This window comes from Fragaria vesca, linkage group LG2, assembly GCF_000184155.1.
Source record: "Fragaria vesca subsp. vesca linkage group LG2, FraVesHawaii_1.0, whole genome shotgun sequence".
In the NCBI taxonomy this organism is placed as follows: Eukaryota; Viridiplantae; Streptophyta; class Magnoliopsida; order Rosales; family Rosaceae; genus Fragaria; species Fragaria vesca.
The window spans coordinates 8,456,512-8,475,242 of NC_020492.1; the positions used below are offsets into that span (position 1 = coordinate 8,456,512).

Below are 18,731 nucleotides of genomic sequence, written 5' to 3' on the forward strand. Positions count from 1 at the left end.
CAGATGCAAAACATGGACAAAAGCTGGATGTTATACGACAGGTGTCACCACTTGTATATACAGGGAATCTTTGATTTCTTGAGATTTGTTGATTATCATGCTGCCCCAGGAACTGAGTGGCACAAGTGTCCATGTAGAAAATGTATGTGCAATGATTGGCAGACACGATCGGGTATGGAACAACACTTGTCACATTTTGGTATGTGGAATAATTATACTATATGGACGGAACACGGTGAGGTGGAGGAAAATAATCCTACACTAGCAGAATTTCGAGCAAGTTATATTCATGAAGTTGGGTCATCTAGTGGTACTACCGACCCTTCTATATACCCCGCTATAAATATGTTATATGATGTTTTCCCGTATGCTTCAAGATATGAAGAAGTGGCAGTTGATGATGATACCCCCAATGTCAATGAGGCAGTTGACATGTCAGAGTATGAGAGGTATAACAGGCTTCTCGAACAAGCTCAGACATCAGTGTACGACGACTGTCCAGCTTCAGTTTTGAGTGTCATCATGTCACAGATGCATTTGAAAGTAAAACACAGAACGAGTAATGAACATTATGGAGACTATTCAAAGTTTATCAAAACTTTGCTTCCTCCTGTAAATAGACTTCCTTAGAGTCATTATAAAAGAAAAAAGATCCTGGGCGACCTCGGCCTTGATTATGTAAAGATCCATGCCTGCAAGAATAATTGCGTGCTGTTTTACGGAGATTACAAGCATGTTATTTACTGTCCCATTTGCAATGAGCCGAGGTATGATGAGGAGGCTTCTTCAGATAAAGGGAAACTTATTCTTGTGAAGGTGCTTCATTATTTCCTGTTAACTCTGAGACTGCAGCGTTTGTACATGTCATCAGAGACTGCAGAGGAGATGAGATGGCACGGTCTTCCTAGGGAAGATGACGGTGTTCTGAGACACCCCTTAGACGGGGAGGCTTGGAAATCTTTTGACGCATCATTTCCTGATTTTGCGGAAGACGTTCGAAATGTAAGGCTCGGACTAGTAGCAAACGGGTTCAATCCTAGCGGCAATATGACTCTGTCTCATAGCATTTGGCCTGTTATTTTAATGCCGTACAATTTACCACCGTGGATGTGTATGAAGAAGGAATATAATTTTCTGGCATTGTTAATTCCAGGTCCCAATTCTCTAGGAAAGTGTCTAGATGTGTATTTGAGACCGTTGATTGATGAGCTAAAAGAATTATGGGAAAATGGAATCCCCACTTTTGACAGACATAGTAAAACTTCATTTAGGATGAGAGCAGTCGTGATGTGGACAATTAGCGACTTTCCTGGCTACGGTATGTTATCTTCTCATACCACTCAAGGGTACAAGGCTTGTCCCATCTGCTTAGAGAACATTGATGTTAGTCGTCACGCGGACAGGATTGTTTACTTGGGTCACCGTAGATGGCTTCCCCCCGACTTTCTTTTCGATAATGGTTCACCTCATGATCCATCTTCCCGAACAAGTGCTTCTTACTGGTCCAGTACACTTTACTTGGATGTTTCTCATAGAAAGGTATGATTATAACCCTAAATCCTTAATCATACATTATTATTATTTACATATTTTCCCTATATTTTCATTTGTACTAACTATTTTATTTTTAGACAACTTGGTGGGTATAAATGTTTTGTTAAAAACAGAGCAAAGCCAGAAGGATAATAGCTAACGCATACATTGCACATGAGTGTGTAACGTATTGCAAGTCATATCTCCATAATACAGACGCCACAGAGGGTCTCGACCCGGCAAGAACACCTACATTTAACCTCTCAATTGTCTTTGAAGGTATAAGAATGTTTGGTAACTTACCTAATTCAGAAATTTTAAGAGAAGATGAATTATGTGAGGCTCATTGGTGGGTACTGCAACACTGTGACGAAGTCAAGGAATATAGAGATGCTCATTTGAGACTTATTCAACTTAAGTATCAGAACAGGCATGAAGAGAGGCATAAGAAAACGTTTCCTGTATATATCCTAAAATGGGTACGTTTAATCTCCCCATTTCAATATTTGGGGAAAATTATGCCATTTTCGATCATAATTTTTAACTTATATATTTTTATTTGTTTGTAGGTGATGAGGATGCAAGAACGTCAAGACAAAGATTACTCTCCGCACTTGCATCATTTGGCGTGTATGCCACAAGGACATAATATTTATGCGGCTTGTGTAGTCAACGGTGTTAAGTTCCTGACAGAACGACGAGATCAACGTCGGAAGACACAAAACAGTGGTATCATGGTAGTGGGTAAGGATAATGTTGCATACTACGGAATTGTTGTTGCCGTCATCGAACTACTATATCTAGCAGGTATGCCAGTTGTGTTGTTTAAGTGTAGATGGTTCAATACTGACCCAGATTTTCCGAGGAGTACGAAGATAGATCACGGGCTATTATCAATGAATACATCCACAAGTTGGTATGAGCATGCCCCGTTTGTGCTTGCCATTCAAGCAAAACAAGTGTTTTATCTTGATGATCCGAAAGCTGGTGGGGGTTGAAAAGTAGTTAACGTGATGGAACATAGAAGTATGTTTAACGCAACCACACTTGAAGGGGGCCGGGTAGAACAAAATATTGAGAATGTGGCTCTTAAACCATATCAAGAGCCTTTAACTTCTGACATCCCGGACACAAGCACTATTCGCATCAATAACGACATTCACTTCCCACAAGGCGAGTACATTCCAATTTCAGGTTAAGAGTTCGATTTCGGTTCACTGCCGTACTTCCTACCTACTGACGATTTCATTAACGATGAAGATGAAGATGAAGATTTAATTCCCGATGATGATCTAGAAGATCCAGATTACGAGGATAGCGATTGAGTATTAAATTTATTATTAGACCTAATTCGATGTGCATGTGAACATATAACATTGTACTGTGAAACTACTATATTCGTAGTGTTCAAAGATTAATTATTAAATAAATGTATTTAATGAAAATATACTTAAATTTATTTTTTTGCGACGAAAAATCCTAAATTCGTCGCTAAAGATATGTCATAAGCGACGAAAAATAGTTATTCGTCGCAACGGGGCCTAAAAATATAGCGCGTACGAGTTTTGCGCCAAATATTTGGGCCCAAATTCGAATATCTAGATTGGGCCACGAAATAACTAAATTTGTCGCATGATCTATAACTAAATACCCAAACCCAGTTCGAACTCTATTTCGCATCGATCAACTCCGGCCAACGTCTTCACTCTGCTTTGACCTCGTTCACAGTTCTCCTCCCCAGAATCACTTGAAATCCTAATCCCTAATCCCTCCCCAGTTTCGAAACCCTCAACCCTAATCCTAATTCGCCTCCCCGGCTTCTCTCCCAAATTGGTCCTCCCATCCAATCCCAATTTCGGGTTCAATCCCAATTTGACTTCGCTCTCCCAATTCCAATACCATCCAAACCGAGTTTTAATCCCAAGCATGCCACCATTGACGAAGAAAAGGGCCAGGGAGATTGCGTCGGAGAGATTACGATCGGCTTGTGCAGTCCAATTTGGTTCCGGCACGACGGAGAATACGGCCCGTCCAACAGAGAATACGGCGGGGCCGACAGGAGAACAGCCTGACCAGTCATCGGGAGACACTACCAGAAGAAAGGTTTTAGCCGACGAAAATAAAAAACCAGGCCGACGAATTATTTTTTCGTCGGCTAATTTAAAATTTTCGTCGGCTATGGTCAACTTTAGCCGAAAAATTTTTTAAAAGTTTAGCCGACGAAAAATATAATTTCGTCGGCTAAAGTGCCTTATATTTGCCGATTTGGACAACAACTCATCTGAGAAAAAAAAAACTATACGTAGAACCTTCAAACGCAAAAAAGTCGTGAAATAAGATATGACCAGAATGGTGAAATACGTCTATAGTTGAAAAATCACGATATTCCGGTAAAGTCTCGGTGCCGATAGTTGCGGTCAATACAATTTACCCTTATTATTCACTATGCTGCAGATTTGGCGTTTAGTGTCCGATTGACTATTGTGATACCTTTCCGGAAGCGTAACGGCCCTACGAGTCAAACTCATTTCTATGCCATGACATATGGGCCTTTTTGGCCATCTGAGTCCTTTTAGGGCTTCAAAATGCAGTTTTCAACTCTCTAGATTAGAGTTGACTGTTTCGATCGAGCCCTTAACGTTGTCGAATCCAGTTGAATTTTTTACCATAGACATCTTTCGTCATAATGATCATATCAGACGGTCGAATTTTGGTTTTTGAATTTTAGTCATCGGAATCACAACGTGTCTACTAATGTTGTATAACTTGCTTAGTAGGTTATACAACTTTGTGAACCAACTCTACATAGGAAGCAAAATTATCAAAAATCTCATGAAATAAGATGTGTTCAGAATGGTGAAATACGGTTATGGTTCAAAAATCACGTAAATCGGGTAACGTCTCGGTGCCGATAGTAGCGGTCAACTCTATTTAGAGTTATTATTCCCTATGGGGAGCCCTATCGTCGGAAGGTAAATGTCTCAAAATTTTTATATAGGTGGTTGCGTCTCATCTACGTGAAAGTTTTTCGTGTGGAAGGTTTGACCAAACTACTTAATATAGAGGGAGATATGAGCGTTTTCGTGAATTTATAGACTTTAGCCGACGAGATATTAAAAAAGTCATCGGCTAAGGTCGAAAAATTTTCAAAATTTTTTGGTGGTAAACCAAATTTGGAGGAAAATTTTCAACGGACTTTAGCCGACGAAAATATATGAAAAGTCGTATGCTAAAGTCGAAAAATTTTCAACCAAAATTTTTTGGCGGTCAACCGAAATTTTAAAAAGAGTTTAGCCGACGAAAATAAAGAATTTCGTCGGGTAAAGTTCTTTATATAGAAGTTTTACCGGAGGTGGATAGTAAGAAGTCAGAAAATCAGAAAAAGTTCTGGATTTTCTTCTCGGCCTAGCTCCGTCGTCAAGCAACCGGAAACCGCCACACTTGTCCCAAAAGCTTCGCCGTCATCTCTACTTTATTGCTGGACAGGTGGTGTATCAAGTGGGGCCACCGTGAGGGATAAATCGAGCTCCAAAACTCCGCCGGTTTGGATTCGGTGTCGATCGAATTTCTCCTTCCTCAGGTCACCATTTGGTGAGTTCTATATATGGATAAGTTGAGTTTGATTACTACTACATTCCCCTAGAATTTGGTAGCTCGATTCGGAGTGTGTGAGGAGAATCGAAGATTTGAAGTTTTTAGGGTTTAAAATTGGGGATTTTTATATTTTGATTCAATTGACCTGTTTAGGCTTAGAATTGGGCTTCGACTTCTTCTAGAAAGTTGTTCGAAATGTTGAGAGGAAGATTCTATCAAATTTTGGTGGTGATTGGAGGTGGCCGAAAGTTTCTGCAGTTTTTTTTTTCAAAAACCAGCAACTTTAGCCGACGATATTTAAATACTATATTCGTCGGCTATAGTATTTTTAATTTTTTTTATAAGGTTTAGCCGACGAAACAGACTATATTTCGTCGGCTATAGTTATTTTTTTTATTTTTTATTACACATTTTAGCCGACGAATATCTTATTGTTTTGTCTGCTAAAGTCTGGGAAAAAACCGATGACATTTTTTCGTCGGCTAAACTGTGGGACTATAGCCGACGACGTCTTCTTTTTTCGTCGGCTAAAGTTTTTTCGTCGGCTAAAGTCATTGCCGACGATCTTTTCCCGACGAAACTATAGCCGACGAATTAAGCTAACAGGCCGACGAAACTTTTTCGTTGGCTAAAGTGCTTGTCTTGGTAGTGAGATGGTGAAACAACTCCACCTCCACCACCAGCCTTGATTGCGTCTACAGCTCCTCCACTGGATGAGGATGAGCTGGACAATGTGGCCCCAGAAGCTCCACTGGTGTCCGATGGTTGTAGTGTTCGACGGGGTACTTAGAAGTCCACCGGACCTCCCCCAAAACGCCGACGAGGGTTCGGCAACCTGGAAAAAGTCAAGCGTATTGTGAAGTGCACCGGCGTGATCGAAATTGTGTATGACGACTTTATCAGAGGACCGTCTTCATCAGCAGTGAACAGCCTCCTGGTCAATAGCATTGGTTGCATAATTCGATCCAAAGTCAAGTTGTCGGCCGAAAACTGGGAATGCCTCGGTGACTCTGAGAAGAAGAAGTTGATAGACGGGCTTACGGTAAGAATCCTGCTGCACTTAAAGTGAATGAGTCGTTTTTATATATATTCTGTCAGTTTACATGGTGTATATTACTTGTTTGTGTTATAGGTGTTAAACTAGACTTGATATATGAAATTTGGCCCTTGTGATTGTTAATTGAACGTGGAGATGATGAATGCTTGTGATTGTGTTATAGGTGTTAAACTAGACTTGATATGTAGTAGAATTGATATATGAAAGATGGTTTTGGTTATGGTGAATGTTTGTGTTTGTGTCATACGTGTTAAACTAGACTTGATATATGAAATTTGGGTCTTGTGATTGTTACTTGAACTTGGTTATGGTGAATTTTGTGAACTGTTTTTCAACACTGTCCTCCTTTTTGTTTTTTTCTTATCTTATTTACTTAGGTGTTTTACTTTATTCCTTCTTCTTTTTTTCTTTTTTTTTGTTTAGTAGTATGGTGTTTTTGATGTTTGGTTGGGGAAAGGATAAAGCTTTGGGGAAATGAGGAGGTGGGGAGGGTGAGCAGTAAGGAAAGAATAGGAAAAGAGAGATGATGGTCAAGCCTGCATACATGGCCTGAACAAAACTGACTGCAATCACAAGAACTGCAGTCATAGAACTCATTTTTAGCTAGAGAGGGTGGAGGGTAATGTGAGAAAAACTAATGAGGCTAGCTACTTGGACTGTATATTTGTTGCAATGTTGGTTATATCTAGCTATGTGCAAGCAAACTAATTGTTCCTAATTTTTTTTTCTTCCTTTTGTTCTCTTCTCTTGTATGTTCAGTTTTCTTTCTTTTGTGTTTGTGTTATGTTGAGCGAATCACATGTAGTAGAAGTTGAAGTACTGGAATGGACATTTGGTGATGATTGTGGTTTCTCCATTAGTAGGACACTAGTACTATTGGAATTTGGAAATGTGAGAATAAAATTTTTGTGTGGAATTAGTTTACATGTCAAAGTTTTACCACTTTGGTTATGGTGAATGTTTGTGTTTGTGTGTGTGTTTTGCAGTTATGGCAGTTCCTTCCATCAAGGAAACTGACATAACTTCTATTTTATTTTCAGACAAGGATCATATCTTAACTTAGATATGTTACTGAATAACTAAGTATTGCAGTATTTCTAATTCACCATAACACACTTAGATATGTTACTGATACTATAATTTAAACTCCAATAATCTTATTTCATCTATTTAGCTCACTGCATAATGGATATGCATATTAGCTACATATATCTAGTTCTAATAATCTTATTTCATTATGTCAATTTACAAGGTGATGACATATTGATTGTGTTATATGGTGAATCTACTATTTTTATGATTGTTTATCTCAAATTAGTCTGATGAGTTGTTGTTTGTGTTATAGCCATATTTTAAAATTGATTTTGGGGATAAACGAATGTGGGCGTAGCTTGAAGATAAGGCGGGTACTATATATCGAGATTGGAAAAGGAACTTTCTCAAGGCACTATAAGAAGTATGGGAGAGAAAGAATTCCGCCAGATTTGATACACAGGCAGGATGAGTGGGACTGGCTTTGCTGGCACTTTGAGTCGCCTGATTTCAAGGTAAAAGAATTATTTTGCTGCCACTTTGGTATTTATTTTGGTTAGAGTTGTAGTTTTGTTGCTGAATGGTTAGAGTTGGAAACAATATGGGATTTTGGTTAGACTAGTAGTTTTTTTGCTGAGTGTTATGAGTTGATGTAATTGGCCCTCAAAATTGTCATATTATTGTTAGACAAGAAAGGCTTGATATATGAAATATGGTTTTGGTTATGGCAAGACATAAGGACACAGAACAGTGGCAAAGGCTTCTTTGTTTCTCTTCTATACCTTTTATGGAATACACAAATGCTTAGCACTTTGTCTTCTTAATATCAAACTTTAGTTATATCTTGTGCTTGCAAGGCCTCTTATAATACCTTGAGTTATATAATGCATATGTCAATTCCATAAAAGCAATCGATCATTATAATACCTTGAGTACCTTGTAGAATTGGTGAGTTTGATCATTATAATACCTTGAGTACGTACCTTCTTAAGATTTTTTTTTTTTCTGATTGAAATAATTCATATAAATTAGCAAAAGCATCAAGTTTCTCTAATTTTGTTTGTTCGTTACTGATTTTTTTCCAAAATGTAATCTCATTATCTTTTTTTGTCTTATAAGCATGTTAAGAGGCATAATAATTTTGTTTGTATTAGATGATGTGGTATAAGCTTGATGATCCATTATATTTTGAATTAAATTCAGTTTACCCCATGAGGTTTAGGAGTCACTTCATGTTAATCCTTATACTTTCAATTTCATAAGTTTACCCCTCAAACTTTCGAATTTTCCTCAAGCATGACCAATATCCTATATTCTGTCCAAATCATACATGAATTGCTGATAATTTTAACCTTAACTATGAGGCCCGTATCTAGAATTTGGGCAAATCGGACCTTATCTGTCCAAATCGGACCTTAATTGCTGATAATTAACAGTCAATTCAAACGGAATATGAGAATTTGGGCACGGCACACAGAAATTAAATAGTTCAAGGGGTAAACTGATGAAAATAAAAGTGTAAGGACTAACATAAAGTCACCCCCAAACCACAAAGGGGTAAACTGAATTTAATTCTTATATTTATAAGAACTACTATGTGATTGGCAAACACGATCAGCGGCTAACAAGACCAACCGTGGTAAGAAGGAGTCGGAGCACCACACGGGGCGGCTACCTATCATCTATAAGGTGGTCCACCACAAAGAGAAGGGTGAGGAATTTCCTGTTATCCCAGCTTACACGGAGACGTATGACACAGTCAACGACCCTAAAGCTGCCAAAAATCTTGTAAGTTAATGAAATCTAGTGCAAATAGCTTACATATATTGTGCAAATAATTTTCAGTTGGTGCAGATGCATTTGTGTTTTGTCTTAGTGAATGTGAATTTGTTATGCTAAGTTTCATATCTCTGTAGGAATGTGAATGTGAATGCATTTGTCTTGTGTCTTAGTGAATGTGAATTTGTTACTGTTGAGTATATTAGATCAAGTTATGATATCAGTTTGTTTATATTGAATTTGGTTTTTGCGCTTAGGATTGAACTCAATCTATCCTAATTCTGCAGAAAACATGAACATATACAAAACACATATATCACTATCAATCACCTGCAATATCAGTTTCTCATTGTTTGTCTCTAAGTTCAATATCACCTGCAATATCAGTTTCTCATTGCTTGTCTCTAAGTTCAATATCACCTGCAATATCAGTTTCTGCAAATCAAGTCATGATATCAGTTTCTCATTACTTGTCTCTAAGTTCAATTCTTCATTTAGTAGATTTACATGCCTGCAATATGTAGTAGATTCATAACAGTTCCATCATTCTCCAACTTATTTTCCTTCACTGGTTACCAAACCCTTAACTGCTCTTCAACTGCAATATGAATTTAAATTCCAAATCTAATTACAAGCTTATCTCTTATGTAAATAATATTTACAGACTTTTTTTTAAATGCAGGAGGAAATGCAGAAAGAGGCCATTGAATTGAAAAATGCACAGAAGAATGCAAACCCTGACATCCCGGAGGCTGAGCTCCCACCTTTGGAGTGGTCAATGAATCTTAAGGTGCTTGAAGCAGGAGTCGGCAGAAGAGCCGGGAAAGAGATCCGTGGTCTTGGAAGAGCAAGTGTTCGACAGTCATCATCTTCCACTCCACGTTCTCGAGTTCATGAGGTGGAGGAGAGATTACATATTGCTGAGGACAGGGCCGAAAAAGCTGAGGCGGTTGCGCAAAAAGTTAGTGAAGAGATGACATTGGTGAAGCAGCAACTAGCAGCATTGATGTCTTTTATGACGCAGCAGACTGAGTGTCCTCCACCGGTCCTTTCCCAACAACCTCTACAACAAAATGTTTATGCAGAGAACAACATGGAACCTGAGAGGAACTAGCTAGGTACATCACTGCATGCTTCACTATTTTGGTTTTGTATAGATCATGGAGAAGCCTTTGGTTAGGTTGTTGTGCAGTTGGTTTTGTTTACATGGAGAAGCTTTTAAGGTTAGGTTGTTGTGCAGTTAGTTTTCTTTAGTTGGAGAAGAATAGACTAGCTAGATGGAGAAGCCTTTAAGGTTTGTGCAGTTGGTTTTGTTCAGTTGGAAAAGGATAGGCTAGCTAAGCTAGGATGAATGAATGGTTTTGTTTAGTTGCAATTCAAGGTGTTACTAAAGAGTAAAGACTTTGTATGAACAAATTATGCATATATGAAAATTCATTGTTTGCTAAATTTCCAGTTTTATAGTTTCTGTAGATGATCATGAATTGATGATGATGATGATGATAGTGAAACAGGGAGGACAAGCAAAAAGCAAATAAAACTAGCCTCAGTGAAAAGCATTATGCGACGAAAATATACATTTCGTCGCATAAGTAAAGAAAGCTTTCATCGACAATTGCACTCACCTTCTTCGCTACAGGTTCACTGACGACGAGATATTGTTCGTCGGAACATCTATGCGACCAAACTGGTTTATTCGTTGCATAAGTGAATTAACCATTCGTCGGCAATTGCACCGTTTTTCGCCGGTATAGAATTACTGACGACGAAAAACATATCGTCGCAACATATATGCGACGACATTCGTCGTATAAGTGGCCCCATAGTCGTCGCTTCATTTATGTGCGACGAAGGTTTATTCGTCGCATCATGTATATTGTAGCGACAAATATGTTGTTTTCGTCGCATAGATTCTTATGCGACACCACTTATGCGACGACTCTTATGTGACCGACTTTTGGTAGCGTAGGTACCTATGCGACGAAGACGGTCTCTGATGCCACGAAATTGTTTTGTCTCTTAAGTCTTCCGTCCTACTAGTGTATACAAAGCACAATAACTAGAAATGATCTCATCTCTCAGTCTCTAACCTGGTACTTCTTCACTGTCATCTCCTGAGTCGTAACACCCAGTGTCACTATTACTACTGACTAAATAACAGCCGTAATTGTGAAGAACACGACGACATCTCAAATCTCCATAAACATAAGTACACAACCAGTAACATTATGAAAATATGAAATTGAAAACAAGTATAACAAGCCTCTGTTACTTAATTATGAAATTGAAAAGTCAAGCTATCAGTTTAGCCTAATATGAGCTATGCCTAATAGTCTAATACGAAAACAACTAAGTAACTAACACATCGAGCTATCAGCTATGCAATCAGAATCGAAATCACAATCGAAACAGTGAAAGAGAGAGAATGAATCAAATGAATCATGAAGTCATTAACACAACCAAAACTTCACAAGTCCAAAATCACAATCGATTGAGATAGGGAATGAGATTTGAGAGGAAGATAGGAAATCAGGGAATGAGATTGAGAGAAGAGAGATGGAAGCGAAGACTTATCGGAGGCGGTGGGTGACTGAGGCAGAGAACCAGACAGGCGTGCAGGCCGGCAGGCGTTGTCGAGAGGAAGATAGTCACGCCGCGCACAGTCGTCGTCGTCTCATCGAGAGGAAGAGAGGCGCAGTCGAGGAAAAGAGGCATAGTCGAGTGACTCGAGTCTGAATGTCTGAGTGTTTGACTTAGGGCTAGGTTTACTCAAATTTGACTAATCATGTGTGGTAGAACCTATGGTACTAGTATAGAATTACTAAAATTAACCAATCGTTGAACGACACATATGGATGCCAGTCTTTCAGGCCTAAACTTTTACTCAAAATTAGGGATCGGGACCGGCCTGGACTGGCAAAAAGTGAATGAGGGACTGTGAAAAAATCTGGCCCAGCCCGGTCGGTCCGGTTCGGTCTTTTTTCCCTGTGTGGGTTTATGCCCACCCTTACGGTGAACTATGGGCCATGGCCTGTTTTTGGGCAATGATTCCTTTTATGCATGTTATATTTTTTTTATTACGTTTTAGGTTTAGTAAGGTGTGGCTTTATGCTGGTAATAATATACCCTTTTTTGGTAGGACAAAATAGGCTTGCTTCCATTCTATGCACCTCGTATGCTTTATATGTTCTAGGTAGGTGGCGTCTTCTTTGCTTGGTCAAATGGTCGTAGGCTCGCAGCCTCCTACTGACATGATGAAACTTAGTGTCGTCAGATTTATTTTCTAGCGGCAACATAGTAGGAAATGTGTTGTATTAGACATTAGAGCATCTGAAACAATTGGTCTAAAACCTAAACATATATTTAAATTTTAGGTCACCCAAACCCTAAGTTGCACGGACACGGACATGGCAACACGACACAACGTGACAAGGCAACACTGCAAAACTCAAAAACTGAGTTTCCGACACAGCAAACATAATTATATATTTATGTATTTTTAATAAATAAAAAAGATACTAAAATATAATTATACAGGAAATAAGGAACCCATCGATTAATTACTAATCTCAATAATCACTAATCAGAGGTAAAATATAGGTTTTGCATCTCCAACCCTTAGAGGTAAAATTCAAACCTATTTAATCATTATATATCATCATTTAATCACACATAGAGTGAAATTCAATTGTTTAATTATATCATATCAACTTGGATAATAGGTTGGAGATGAGATTTTATAAATTCTAAACTTATTATGTGTTTTAGACCGAAGATTGAAGATGATATTAAGATTAGCAGTCGTGTTATATATCTAATGATATTTCCATTATGTAAAAAATTCAAGCTTCGATCCGGCTTGAGCTCGATAAAAATAAAAAAATAAAAATCAAACATGAACACCTTGATTTTCAGCCGGACTTAACTCGTTTCATCCTTATCCAAACCACGGTGGCCACTGTTGCAAGTCAAGGTCAAGGACGGTAGCATTAACCCTAACACCATCAGCCGAGGTACGAGAGGGTGACGAAAGAAAGAGACGTAACATCCGACACCAAGGACGATCAAAATTTTATCACAAAACATATCTTCCCCTTCCTAACCCAGCCCCACACGCACTCGTTGACACGTGCTCTCCACTTCTGAGTCCGACATGGTAATCCCGGTCAAGTGTTTGGGACCTGACCCCGCGCGTGACTGTTACCCTTCGCTCGGTCTTTTTGGCTTATGCCTCGGCCCAAGCGGAAGATTGTGGACCGTTAATCAAGTGTACTAAAAGACAAGTGGGTGATGGGACTCGTCATAAAATGGTACCGTTAATCCATCATTATTAGTACTTAATAGTAATTAACTTTAAGGTTTAATCTGAAAGGCCATTGGCTTAGGGGTTCGGTGCTCTAATGCCATTCTCGATAGTCGTGTCCCTCTCATCTCTCTCTGTCCCTCTCTGTTTGGTAAAGCTGTTAATTTGCCACTATTTGTTTGCTTTAATAAATATCTGGTCTTTGGCCAAACCAGTAAACAAAACAAACACAAGTTCTGAAAGAGAGCGAGTTCTTGACTCTTCTGAGAGACTAAAGCTTTGATCTTTCTAGCTTCTTCTTCCAATATCCAGACTAGTGGGTTCTCACTCTCTTGCATGTTTGCTTTGTTCTTCTGGCTTTGGTGTGTGTTTTGTTGTTTGACTCTGATTTAGGGTTTGGAAGTTATGTATGTTTCTTACTCTTTTTTTCTATTTTTCTTATTTTTTTTTTTTTTTTTTTTTTTTGTCTTGAGGAAATGTTTAGCTGTTTGTTTTGTTGATGTGTTTGAGCCTTTGTGTGGTTAATATGCCTGGGAGATGGAACGTTAGGGTTTCCTTACAAGTTGATCTTCATGCATTGCTTTATGGGTAGTAAAGACTAGAGAAATGATTGGAAGAATTACTGAAATTATGATGATATTCTTCTTTTCTGCAACTTGATAGTGGGGTTTCAGTTCTGATGTGCTAGGAAGAGGAAGACGTGCGTGGAAGATTTTTCCTTAAGAATTTGAGTATTCCTGAATGTTTGGCTTATACTGTTGCAAAAATTCTTGATTTAAAGTTTCAAGCTTCAAAGGATTTTGATTACCGGTACCGTTTAAAGCTTAGAATACAGATTTTTCTCAATCAAGTCTGTTGAAGGCTCTTCTGCATGTTTTGATTGGCTTTATGTCTTTAAAGTACATACACTTCAACCAAATTTATTTCTTCTTCTTCTTTGGAGTACTTTCATGTTTCTGCTGATCTGGCTTTCACAAGTTCATGGATTTGATTTTCATTTTCAGATTTTCATTTTTATTTTGGAGTTTCTATGATCACCAACTTTGCAAACCGGCCATAATTTCCCAGTTTTTTGGTCCATATTAAATTTCTTTGATCTACAAGCCTTAGGTTCTATATATTAAAGGTTACATATTGTTGATGTTGGGGGTACAAGAAAATTTTCTTATCAGCCTGTTAAACCTGGTGTACTTTTGATCCGTGGAGCGAGAGCCTTATCTTGCATATGATAGTGTTCATTATTATCAGGTTACTGGCTATAAGAAGTTACATTAATAACTGTGTTTATTTTTGATGAATTTTTTATCAGCCTGTTAAACCTGGTGTACTTTTGATCCGTGGAGCGAGAGCCTTATCTTGCGTATGATAGTGTTCATTATTATCAGGTTACTGGCTATAAGAAGTTACATTAATAACTGTGTTTATTTTTGATGAAACGTGTGGAGATTGTTTTGTGAATATGTGATTAGTGGGAAACATTTAAATCCCGGCTTTTCGCAGTAACTATATGAACTGCTCTCATCCAGGTCTATCCTAGTCGCTATATTACATCTTTTGCATGTAAACTAGCTGGTAAGCTTATAACGTTGTGTAATTTTATCAATTATCTGTGTCAATCACCTAATTCTTCAACATGGATAAGGTTAGCATTTTAGTTGGTTGATGTATGTATTGATATGATTTAGAGGTTATATTAGCTAGATGTTGATGAAGTAGTACGTCATTGTTCATGGACCAATCTCTTAGTGCATCAGCATGTATGTGTTATCTTGTTATACATCACTGTCACTAGCTTGTTTGGAAAACTAAATATAATTGATTCAATTTACATAATTGTATTTTTGAGCTCAATAATATCTTGGCTAAAATAATTTTGTTAAACTTCTCTAAATACTTCTGATTTTTTATTATTGTATTTAAAGAGTTCAATATTACTGGAACATGAGGTGTAGCAGTGATATAAGATAATTTGATTTGGTAGTGATCAACATTCAGGTATCAGTTGGCATGCAAAAAACAAAGACAATTAGCAGTCAGCTTTGTTTCACTTGAAGTCTGGAATTGATATTTCCCTGCTAACCAAAAAAAAGTTTGAGCAAAACACTTGGTATATATGTGATATAGTATATAGTTAAATTATTTTATATACAAGTAATAATTAAACAAATAGAAGACCTATATGAAACAGCATGATTGCTAATGTGATCACAAACAATGATGGTCATGATATTAAGGAACATATCAAAGTGAAGTGATGAATTTGTATTGGCAGTGCTGAATTGGGGGTTGATGTTGGGACTCGATACAATCTTGCATGTGATACTGTACGTGTTTGTTAATTTCATGTGGTGGAATGGACTTTGGGTGACTAGCAGGGCATCTGTGATTGGATATGTTTGACGATGAGAGAGAGCACGCTTGTCAGCATCTATGAAACAGTCATGCGTGTTTACGTGCGTGCTCCCTCTTCTCATCATACAATCGAGCTAATCTTGTGCACCTTTCTCTTACAAGCTAGCTGGTGATTATAACAGTGGACAAGTTAGTATTTGTAAATGTCAATCTCAATGTTTCTTTCATAAAGGCTCATAATTTGCCTTTTGGTGGTCATTCTTTTTATGATATAAAGTTTAAATGTTGAAGAAGTAGAGAATAGTCATTTGAAAATCAAAAGTTTCATAATGGTTTTACTTATTCATGTTTGACGAACAAAAACATATGACTGGCAATGGTAAGGTTTGGTGGATAGTAAATTGATGAACAGAAACTTATCTGTGACTATAAGCATGCAAGATATTCAATTTTTCTTTTTTTTTGAAGTCTTGGTTGATTTGAAGTCTGCAATCTTTTGACTACAAAAGAATAAACATCAATCAGAGTACATGGTTGTTCAAACTTCAAACAGGTATGGTGGTCAAAGCTTATGGTAATTATAAGCTTATTGGATACACCTCCAGCCCCCTCCCAGGAATCCACGAATGCTACAAGGAAGGAAGAAGTTCTACCTGGCTCTACTTGGCTACTAAGCTTATGGTAAATACATATTAAGTTTCAGAACAATTGGTGAATATTACAGATATTGGACCTCAGTTTATTTGACATGATAGGATTTTGTTCTTAACATTTCTTTACTCAGTTTTTGTACTGTATTAGTGTATGTCTAATATTCTTGGAAATGCAACCAGTGGCCATAGGTTTGGTAAGAAAATAATAAAGGTTAAATTCCTGCATTCCTAAAAAAAGTTTTCTGATCTTTTCTGAAAAAAGAAGATATGCTTATAAGTTATAACTCTCCAGTTGCATGTTGTTTATTTTGGGATGCCCAAGATCGTTGATTGCAATTAGACTACAGCCAGATTATAAAAGGATACCTAAAGGCATGCTTTAGGCTAAATGCAGCAATGCCTCTGGTAAAAGCATGCAGGTGCAAAAACTGCACAGCAGGGAAAAGCCCGAGGCTCTTTTTCTTTGCCTGAAAATAGTAAATAATAATAATTAGGACTTACTGAGTCATGAATGTGATCTATTCCTTCAGATGTTCAGTATCTTAATAATGTGTTCTTCTTGTATATATCACTTCTGCTGAAATCAGTGGCAAGTCTTCTGTATTATAATAGTTATACTACAAAAGGCCTACGCCATTCAGAAAGCGCTGCTGCTTAGCCAAAATAGCCTCAGCAAAGCTTTCCCCTTTTAAAATCTTGATTTCAAGTAGTGTTCATGCTTTGTGTCCACATGCATGAGCCATGCATAACTGGAAATGGATCGAGTCACCAAATTTATATCCTTGCGACTCATCCACAACCAGTTGTATTACCTAAATGAATGGGCTGGACCTCTAATTTATAATAGAGAAATTTTGTTTTTGTTTCTGATGATGAGGGTATATAGATAAATCATTCATCCTTTGGGTGGAGGCAGGTATTGCTACTATACCGTATTCAAGTCAGGTTTTTGCTTATGTTGCATTCACTTATTTCTCTATCCTTGCTTTTCTGTTCTTAACAGAGTCCTTTCATGTTTTGCATATCTCCAGTGTTCATGGGATCTACATTATCTGAAGAAATGTTCCCCAGAGATATTCTTATTAGCAGTTGCTGTTACAACTTACAAGGTTGTGGATGCTGTCTCCTTGTTTGGTTTGGTGAATAGTCCATTATGTTTCTCACACCTTTAATTAATTTATCCTTGTTCTGAGCTGTACAAGGGTTTGGTGAATTCCAATCCTGACTGAGACCCTGGCTCAAAGGTCTAGTGTGCATGCTAGATGATTGAATGAATGGCGGAAGCTTCACAACAGATAGAATGTTACAGACGACGACAAACATGTCCAGTATAATATATATCACTGACATTCCAAATTTAAGTATTTCTGGCATACTTATTGAGACTTTTACAGCCTTGTAACTTTGTAAGCATATTTGCATCTCATGCAATGTCATATATAGTTGGCAATGGGATAGATCCTTTCCCAGCTTGGGAGACAATCTTTCGACCAACCTTTCCCAGCTTGGGAGACAATCTTTCAACCAAGTACTGTAAACATGGGATGCCATATGATGACCAGTGGTAGAACCAGGATAGAAATGTTACCCGGGCTAAATATAAGTCACAAAAATTTCAAAAATCTCGACTGTGCGACAGTTTTGTTAAATAAAAAAATACACGCACATAGATATGATATAAGACGTAGCAAGCATTACGCTTAAATACTTTGATATAAGATACAATAAAATGCAAGAAACATATAAATAAAAATAAAAACTAACTAATGAGGCCCCAAAGCTTTTAATTCCTAATCAACAAATTAATTTAAAGATTCATCTTATTAGTGAACTACTAGACCTACATAAATTCGATCAATTGTTTTTTTTTAGTAAAATATTCAGATTTTTTTATTGTTAGTAAATTATTTAAGTGTTCATAAACGAAAACAAAAGAAACGAAATCGGACAGTGGGAAGAGAGTTTGCTTTTTTCTTATCCTCCAAAATTGGGTAGTGGGAAACGATTTGGGATTAGGGTTGGGTCTGGGAAAGTGGGAATTGGGGAGGTGGGAGACAGGAGTTATTGATAATTGGGAAAATTTAAGATAAAAGATGCTACTGGTAGTCTCTGTAACAACTAAAATATGGGTAGGCTACCTTATCTAACATACTACTAGTAGTTACTCTTTTCTTAGGATGTCAAATCTCACCTTAAGCCCAGGTGAGCCTAGGGCTAGATCCGCCGGTGCATATGACTGAGACTTACCTAATGTATCCAATGGTAGGTTATTGCACAGATGGGAACCTCTTTATGGCATGTGATGATTGTGATCATCTCTATATTTTCAAACTTGAGTTATCTTTTCCAACACACTGCCCCAAAATCTGACTAAAACTAAGAAAGGGAAAACTCCATATCTCCAACCCTTCAACGAAGAATATGAAAT

At 37.6% G+C, this 18,731-nt stretch overlaps 1 non-coding gene across 1 annotated transcript; it reads left to right on the forward strand.

Annotated features, from left to right (window-relative positions):
- Positions 1-14,786: 14,786 nt before the first annotated feature.
- LOC101292868 lies at positions 14,787-17,475 on the forward strand. The gene is made up of 2 exons (XR_184133.1): positions 14,787-16,331; positions 17,335-17,475. It is a non-coding gene; the product is annotated as an uncharacterized LOC101292868 (transcript).
- Positions 17,476-18,731: the final 1,256 nt, after the last annotated feature.